The sequence below is a fragment of the Lepisosteus oculatus genome, chromosome 19 (assembly GCF_040954835.1).
Source record: "Lepisosteus oculatus isolate fLepOcu1 chromosome 19, fLepOcu1.hap2, whole genome shotgun sequence".
NCBI classification, from domain to species: Eukaryota; Metazoa; Chordata; class Actinopteri; order Semionotiformes; family Lepisosteidae; genus Lepisosteus; species Lepisosteus oculatus.
In genome coordinates, this window is record NC_090714.1 from 15,878,635 (window position 1) to 15,888,369 (window position 9,735).

Genomic DNA, 9,735 nt, shown 5'->3' on the forward strand with positions numbered 1-9,735 from the left:
GAGACCTTTCATATGGATCGATATTAGATGTTCCTTTCATTTACCAAATGTACCTGCATTATTAACCTAATATTCAATTACTTCTTAAGTTTTATTCACTTGTTTTGGGCATTTCGCATTGAATGATAATGGCCAGATCACTACAGGATAAATTAAAATCACCAAACCTGCCCCACCTGCATTTGAAACCCCCCCCGGTTTCAAACTGGGCTCATGAGCTACATGCAGTCTGACCAGTTGGATATATAAAGCCTCTGGCCTTTCAGAAAGTCAGCATGAGTTTCCCCCAAAAAGCCAGTAGGGGTTTGGCCTGCCTGCAATGTGTATTTACAAAGTTTTATGTCCCAGAACAATTAATATTATTTACTTGACATCTGATATATTTCTTTAAATCGAGTTCCATTCCTTTGTGCTTGTCTTTTCCTCCCTCCTGAAGACTCTTCCGTCAATTTCCCTTCTGGATTAATAAAGTATTATCTATCTATCTAAAGGTGCATGTTAAATAAGGCTGCCCTTTCAGTATCAAGTCCTGTAGCGCAGTTAGAGGACTGGATTAGGAGAGAGATCTGTTCGCACTTAGTAATGGAACCCTGGCAGACGTATCCAGTTTAATGAATGTGACTGTCCTACTACAGACACTGGCAATTGATTACTCTGCGAGTGCAGGCAGACCTAGTCCACTCACGGTAATTATCTGTGAGCATTCAGTTTATCTCAAATCCAAATTAAAAGAAAATGTTTCTATTTCTCATGGGTTGTAATGAAACATTGAGCTCAAGTGACAAACAGGTGAAAGCTGTCTGGTTCAATACAGCTGGTATTTCCCAGTTTTGTACAAGAGAGCTTCTTCAATAGCCCCTGCCTCGACATTTTTACTCAGATATCGGCTCAAATGTATGAGCTGTCCTGGTTCAGTTAGTTATGGAACCAAATAGAATCTGTGACAGAATATGGAGCAAAGTTGTAGGGAGAGGAATAAGACAAGTTATAGTCTCTCCCCCTGTAATTTGCTCATTAGAAGGGGCTGGGTCTACATCTCCCAGTCGGCCATAGGAATTTTAGGGCCAACTGTAGGATGTTTCCCCGAGTTAATCGATCTCAGGTATTGTCAATCAACTGCATAAAAAAGGAACAGATATGTTTTTGTTTCGTATTTCTGATCAGTTTTTTTCACATGAGCTCTTGCTCTGGTACACTGTTGGATGATTTTCAGTCAGTGATGAAGAAATGCACAGACCTTCACTGTCCAACCCAGGAGAAGCCAGATCCACAGAGAGCCCCGCTGTCGTGACCAGGTCCCACAGTTCCTCCCGGATCCCTTCAGAATGTAGTCCAGTGAGCAGGAGGTTTTGATTACAAGTCGTTACCCAACTCACCTCGAGGGAAAGCAGCCGGTCTGAGGAATGTGAATGCTTATTTTCAGCAGTCGGAATCGACAAAACGCAGACGCATATTTTCTTTATCTCCCCCTCCTGTATTTTGGAAACCTTGGAAATAGCTCTCCGAGATATTCTCCATCCAATTTAAATCTGCTTTGAATAGAGAATGTCGGAGTAAAAAAAAGGCATGCAAAGGTAATGAAAAGCAACATGCCACTACCCCAGGAGAGGAGGAAGACATGCAGTACTGGGGAATTATTCTAGCCAGACTGGGTATCCGTTGCGGTCTGAAATGCATTAGACATGAAGTGAGCACATTCATTGTGTAAATAAGGCAGGAATTGGAAACGAGAGACGGCAGAACGGGTTCATCTCTGGAATACCTGAACGCAATACATAACAACAAGTTGCCTGCTAGCTGTATTCTACATCATGGGAGCCATTTTTTATTTATTTTTTTACTTCTCTGTTGAAATCTGCCTGTGAGAGTTTGGCAGGAAAGGGGACATGAGCAAGCACTCAGGGTCCACAGTTCCTGCCAAAGGTGGGCTGTGTCTTTTGATTTGTGCCCCTAGCAACGCTGCTCGCAAGGTTGTTCAATGTTAGTCAGATAGGAAACATATCTCTCTGCTTCTCCACGGACACATATTTATCTAATGGGATCTCCTGGGCGGTGAAAGGCATTCAGTGTGACTGGTGGAAAAGGCAACTATTAATCTGTAGAATCCACCCCAAGATTGCTTTATTTGTCCAGGAGGCCCGAGACATACACAGCTAGGTGCTCCCCAGAAGCTCATTCGGTTTGAAGTGCAGATACGGGCCAGCTGCTGAGCCTCTCCATCACTGTGTCCGAGTGTGCTCTGTGGAGTGCGCAGGCCGCTGTCCAGAGTGCTGAAATGCGTGGTACAGTAGGTAACAATTCAAAGTTGTTTGTCGGGAAATTGTGATTTAGATGTGCTTTTAAGGCCTTAATAAGAACTGCTGTATTTTCCCTGCCTCTTTTCTTTGTCTGTCTCTGGCTCGCGATGCTTTGTCTTTTAGTTACGATCAGCAGAAAACTAGCTGCTCCCCAGCGCAGGCCATGCAGAATGATTTAAACAGATTTTCACACACATTGCATATCAAGCCTGTGCCAAAGCGCAAAATAAAATTTTGCCAGCAAATTAGTTTTAACTCAAAAGACTTCCCCGCACATTTTTTCCTTCAACAAGAGAGATGCCTAATGAAATTATAAATCAGCCAGGAGGATTAATTTAGTGCGATTTCACATAATTCAGTTTTTCACACTTAACATACACAGGTATAGTCTCGGTGTGACAAACGTTCAAAGAAGGATCCTGTCTGAAAGACACAGCAAATTAATTTCCTTAAAGGTTTCTCGTTGTGCTTGTGAGGTACCAAATGCATTTGTTTGCAGTGATAAGTCTGCATTACTAAAGAGATGGTGTTCTTTCCAATGTACCCTTGTAAATTAATTCCTCTTTTCCTGAGCTCTACACATAATGAAGTGAATTTTATGCACCCCACAGTTAATACTTTGACCCTTTCATATATCTCTTACAGAGTGTCTTTAGCAATGCGATCTATACCAATTGAGACTTGCCCATTCCAATAACATATAGCAGATGTTGATGTGTAACACACATTTCATAGCAATAGACTTCTGCCCCTGTGGGCACAATTGCTGTGGATGAATTGCTGGCCTCTTTTCGATTTACTAACTCTAAAGAGCTTTAACACTGTTTCAAAGGGAGAATACTTTAGCATGAGCTCTATTAATTATACAGGCAAACAGCCTTGACATTTGTACATACATGTGCTTCACCGGGACAGCTGGGGCACAGCAGGGCTCCTCAGACAGTGTTTAGGATTTGCCCCTGGGAAGAAAGAAAGTGATTTGAGATAGATGGATCTGCTATACGGTTTTTGTTCTTTTGCTTTTTTCACAGCCTATTTGTTTTAAGATTCTGGCATTGCACTCAACAAAATCAATGTATCCACAGCCCTTTTGCCTTGCCGGGCGCTCTGTGACAATGTGCATTAGGTTCAGAGCATGGGGGTGGGAATAACTGCATTTGTATGAGAGAGCTCAGCTGGCTGCTAAGTCTCCCCTGAAGAAAGCTCTCTTTTCCTGCAGGCTACTGCTGATTGGAACTCCATACACTGTAAATTGCACACCGAATTAGATTAGGTTTCAGTAGACAAAGCATCATGACAAGGGACAGACCCAAGACTGATGCGTGCTTTGCAGCTGAGGCACACAGAATCGGGGGAAGCCGGACCCAGGCTGTTTTGGTCTGTGCGCACAAGGTCATCTGCTCAAACGCTCTGGTCCTGGTGCGCTGGCCAACAGCCAGGTTTGAATCAACAATAAATCATCCCGCATACTCTAAAGCGTGGACATTGCATGACAGGCATTTTGAGTTATGTCAGTATTTTTCTGGTAGCAAAACTGCAAACAGAAACCAACCTGGGGAAACAATAGCCAGTGTCTTTGAGTACACTTTTAACAACTGGGAAACAAGAGCTCCCTGTCCAGTGCTGGGTCTGTACTTTGAGAATGGATGACAGTTTGACTTCATGCTGTTACGGGTGCCGGGTCAGCCTCCCGTGGAAAGTGTACTTAAGACCCAACGCAAGGCAAGGAAACGGACTTCAGGGAAGACACGCAAGGTTAATTAGTGCTCACTGTGATAAAAGAGGAAGTCCGTGCAAAAGGGAAGGGTAGGTATCCAAAAGCAATCAAATCCATGCCAGTCTAAATGGAAACAGGAACAAGTCCGTAGGTCCATTGCCGAGAATTCCATCCGGAGACGAACACAGACGCAAACACACGAAGAACAAGAATATGGGGCTCTGCTTCATGCCCCGGGCTCAGAGGGTCAAGCTAGCTACACCAGGCCTGTGCCCTCAGGCTCCCCCCGAAGCCTGGCAGTAGGCGGGCCATCAGGCAACCACCTGCCAAAGCTGAGCCCCGAAGGCAGGAGGAAGAAAACAGTGAGAAGAAAACTAGACGCACCAGGAAATAACACGGGTAATAATTAAAGGAACTGTCAAGAGAGGGTTAGAGCGCCCTCTGGAGGAGGGGATGCTGACCGTGACACATCCGGACCTTCGGTGAAGCTGAACGTTTCAATGCAAGTCTTCAGACCTCTGTCAGTTGACATCGAGCTCTTCTGTATAGCCTTTACACCTTCCTGCTAAGCTAACGGCAGTAAGGAGGATAAAGCCCTAACTACAGCAGAATAATCCTGCAGTTACAGATGGATTCATTTCTGAACAGCAAGGGTCTTAAACTTCCTGATTTATTTAATGCTTTCAATCTGTTTTTTCATTTAAAAAAAAAAAGCATGCCGGATTTAAAACATGAAATTGTAAAAAGGTCACCTCATTTTTATTTTTGTAATATTTGTAATAGGACCATAAATTAATCAAACCATTGCTAATGGTTTTGTATGCATTTTATTAAACTTTCATTTCAATGAGCCTCATTAAATTCTCTGTTATGCCCATTTCTTGGAAATGCCAGGAGTGATTCTCCTTAATTAGCAAATGATGTTTTTTTGTTTTTGCCTTTTTGTTTTGACTTTTTGATGTATATTTAATAACCATTAGTAATCCTGCATTAACACAGAGCAATATGCCGTTCTCTGTAGGGAATGTTGCTCTGGAGGAAATCCCTTAAACATTCTGTTCCTTACATACTGCAATGTACAGTTACAACAGTCAGAGATCTGGTTTCATCACGCTGTTCACAGAGCAGCATCACGGACAGCAGTGTGGAACCATAGTTAGAACTCGTAACTAGGAGATTACTGTCCCAATGAATAAGATCCTTCGCTCAGATTGTTCCACTTATGTTTTCAGCTGTCTAAATAGGTACACGTGCTTGTGGACAGAAGCAAAGCCAAGTACATAAGTGAATACTATTTGAAGATGATTGGATTTCTCTTCATCTTTCCTGGGGACGCCCTGTTCACCTCACACACCTGGCTTGAGTGGGGAGGGGGTTCTGTGGACCAAGCATGTGGGCGCCCCGTGGAGAGACAGGTGTCCTTGCATCCCGTACTGGTAAGCACACTGACCCCCTCCACCTCCACCTCGGGTCATCGGTCACTCCCCACTGCCCACGGAAAGCCAGGAAAAATGAACGTTCTGCTCCATTTGGCACATCTGTTCAGAGTCCAGTGCCCTGTAATTGGCATTGGTGAGTGGCATCCATCATTTAATTTAGGTGCCCCCTCACCCCCACCCCCAGGATTCCGAGGGCTGTTGCAACCTGCTGTCGCTGCACAGCTGAGTGCCTCCTCCACACCGAGCAAACCCCGAAGCTCAGAAAATGACACCTTACAAGCACGCCGCGAGATCCGTCTTGATTAGGTCCTTCCTCTGCAAAGCGCCTTTAACCGTTCGTGCTGGTGTGGAGACAACGCGGATGTCGGATTAGAGCAAACTGGTGAAAGGGAAAGACGATACAACTGGCTACCAGGTGTCAGTGTGTAAGCATGAAGGTCAACTGGGGGTATTTTTCGCCCATCTGCGTAACATCCCACTGTTCCTGCTATGCTCTGACCTTCTGGAGCTGAAATGTCGACACGCGACTTTATAAGCCTTTACCGTAAGGCCCCACGTGCTGCTGTACTTAGTAAGGTACTGGACAGCAACACGCAGTGGTGTGCATCCCGTGGCACAGCTGGGTGGATGTGCTCAGCCATGCAGTGCAGCAGAGTGGTATGGTGTTGCAACTGGAACGTTCTGGGTGAGGCATTGCTGGTGTGAGGAAAAGCACTTCGCTTGAGAGGTTCTGGTAATGTCAAGTACAGCAGTTTTGGATAAAAGCATCAGTCAAATGCATTACTAGTAGATATGGCCCTCTCACAGATGAATTAATTATTAATCACTCCAGGAGGCAAACTTCATTTTGCAGTTAAGACTGAACGCAGAAGCAGGTAAGGAAGAAGAATCTCTTTGTATACGACAGCATGCTATTTTAGTGATAGCGCAAGTCTTACATCTATGATTTTTTTTTCTTAAGGAAAAGTGTTTTCAGGAAACAGTTCACAAAAAAAAAAGCGATCCGTTTGGCATTAGCATCCCATCAGAATTCAGGCCAATCAGGTATGTTTCAGAGGAGGGAGAGAACCAGTTGAGGACACCTTCCTTAAATGGTGTTTAAAGCTTACAGACTGAAAAACTACTGAAAAAGACTTTCTTCTATTCCAGGAATGGGCTGATGTGTAATTAAGGTGCTTCTCTGTTAATTGCACGTATTGTGTGTGCATGACGGTGTCAGTCAGATAATAAATAAACAAACTACTCATTAGAAAAAAGGAAATAACTGGCAGACACTAGAAGCTTTCCTTTGATCAGCCGCAAGTTCATCTCCCATCATTAGAAGACATTCAGAGCCTTGTCTAGAATGTTTATTCCATCAAACCCTCTGATATCATTCCATGTACAGTACCTGTATGATAATTATAGAATTCAGACCAGCAGATTGTAAAAGCAATAATTACAGAGCAAGGATGGATTTGTGGGGTTGTATTTTTGCAACAGAACCAAGATTTTTTTATAACAGGTTACAAATTGGGGACAGCTTTTAGGTTTTAAAGATGTATTTAATGGGGAAACATTTTAACTACCTCCCTTCCCCCCCATTCAAAATACCTACACCATCCCAGAAAACATGATTTTCATTTTATGTAAAGAATTAGACTGAATTAGGGAAGACAGCTGAGCTGCATCCTATCCTACACTTTAACTGGCGATGTACCATTGCCTGATGAAAACAAAAAACATTAGAAAGCAAGGCGCACGGACCAGCCACCGGGCGAGAAACTAAGATACAGAAGCTGTCAAAGCCTAACGCCGCTTTTGAAATATGTGCTAAAGTCTCCCAGAGGTTTTTAAATGGAATAAAAGCGACCAGAGCTCGGAGAAGATATTAATCTGTCTGAAGGTCTCCGAGGAGCCGCGGGCTCCAGTCAAAGTCAGGAGGCGGGGGGGAGCTCGCGCTGCCGCCGCGTGAACGCGGTTCACGGCCGCGCGGATGCGCCCGATTCGGGGTGGACCTGCGGGGGGGGAGGCGTGAGCGACACCCCCAGCCCGTCCTTCCCAGAGGGTAGCTAGCTCACCCCGGCCTCATGCAACTAGATCACACTGAGCAGACCCACCGTACACACTCATCAAAGACTATTCTCTTGGTGCATTCATTCCTGATCGATCAAATCACTGTTTCCATGCAGGAGTGGTCCTCCAGCGTGTCTCCTTGTTGTTTAATGCTGGCCATAACCACACTTCGTTGTAATTTCGCCGAAGTCTTGATTTTAAACTAAATTATACATTTTTAAAGTTTGCAAAAGCTACACGAGACTCTGCGCCGTCACTGGAGAATAATTATTTTTGGCTTCACTGACTTCAGGACCCTGATATACTATACAGCGCCTTGCAAAAGCACTAACCCCCTACCAGTCATGTCTCATTGCGTTGAATCACACCATGTGAGTTTTAGAGTTGCATTAAAAACGCAGCACATATTGCAGTGAATATTTCTAATTAAAACGCGGGTGACCTCTTTTAAAAGTGAAAGACCCTTAAGGCGCGCAAGAAAAATCTGAAACATACGTTGAGCGTTGAAGTACTTACCCCCTTCTTGTCAGGGCAACCCTAAATTAAATGAGTTCAGGTGCGCAACGTTTACACTGACGAGTCACACGCTTAGTCGAGGGGTGCCTGGCCGTGTGTTCACGTGATTTCAGCATAAACGCACCTGTGTCTTTAAGAGCCCTCAGCCAGGGTCGGTCAAGCAAACGTGCGGCTGTGGAGGCCAAGACCGTCAGAGCACCAGCATCTAGGATGTTAACTCATGAGCTGTAGTGACTGGTGCTCTGGACCCAAGAGCAGGGGCATGAGAGTCCAGTCCTGAGGCCAGCTTCCTCTGCTTCTGGAGGACAAGAGCATGAGGGCACAAAACCAGGGACAGGGCAGGGCTGGACAGGACAGGAAAATGTCACTTGGCAGTGTTTCATACCCATCTCAAAGATGACAGAAACGTCACAGAATCCCAAGCAGCTGAGTGGAAGTGGGACACATCTTGGTTGTGACCGCATTCTCAGGACTGTTCCGCCGTGCTCTGGGATCTCCACATGTGCCTTCTCACTTTGTGTCTGTGCTACTCTGCAGGCCCGTTTCTGTAGAAAGACTGCCACCATGTTTTCTGGGTGGCTGGGAAGCTGCTGTGCTTTGGATGCACTTTCTATGGTGTGCTCTCACCCCACCACGCTCTGTAACTGAGGCCCCCCCTCCCCCCACTCCACCAACACAGGATTATTACAATCGCCCCTTAAGTAAGGCTGCTCATCAGACCTGTAATTAGCTTTGCATGCGAACTAGGGAGAGATCTGTGGGATGGCGGGAGACTCTTCGCATACACTCACAGCACACGCTGGAGAGTACGGCACCTGGCAGGGTGGTGCTGATTCATCTCCTAAGTGCCTCTGAATGACACGAGGGCTTCTGTTTCAGAGCACGAAGGGCTTGTTTGGTTTGGGCACAGCGCCGACACTCCCCCGGGTCCCGTCTTGGGGTCAGCAAAGACAATCCCAAAGTACAGAACAGCAAAGTACAGAACAAGGAAGGGCTGGAGCGTCCTTAAGAGGAGGGGTTTACGATCGTGACAGACACCGAATGAGGTTTTCGATTCCTCTCCTCATGTTTCCATTCTCTGGCGCACTAAGTCAACATAATAAATCAGAGACTGCACATAATCCAACAGTAAACAGGCAGGCTAAATCAAATACATTTTCAAAAAACGGCTCCCTAGATTTGATAGCATTAGGGCCCCTAATATGACTTGAAATCAGGACAGGCATGATGACGACGGGCCCTGACTCTGCGTTTAAATAACTTCTCGTTGCCAGACTTGCAGCAAGGTGTCTGTGATAAAGCAGCAAGGACAGACACACGGACTAAGAGAACAGGGTGACGGCGCACGTGCTGCTAACATCGGGCGAGAGGATCTCCCCACCAGGGAAAAGGCTGAGGGCAATTACAGTGAGACATTACAAGAGGGAAGACCGAAATCAGCTCACAGAAGAGCTCCAGGGATCTCTGCTGCAGTAAATCGGATGTGAAAAGCTGATCTAGAGACTCAGTCGGAACCAAAGAGTGGTAACAAATATGAAACAACTGTTGGCGTATTTGACACGCTGGCTTGCAACTGATGTAGTACAAGTCCCTTGTTATTACTCGCAAAATCTGCCAACGTATGGGAGTGCGATTGTTTTTAATCCACTTTTTAAAATATTTATTATTTTAAGCTTGGCCTTTGGGCTGTGCTCCAGAGCCAGATGCCCTT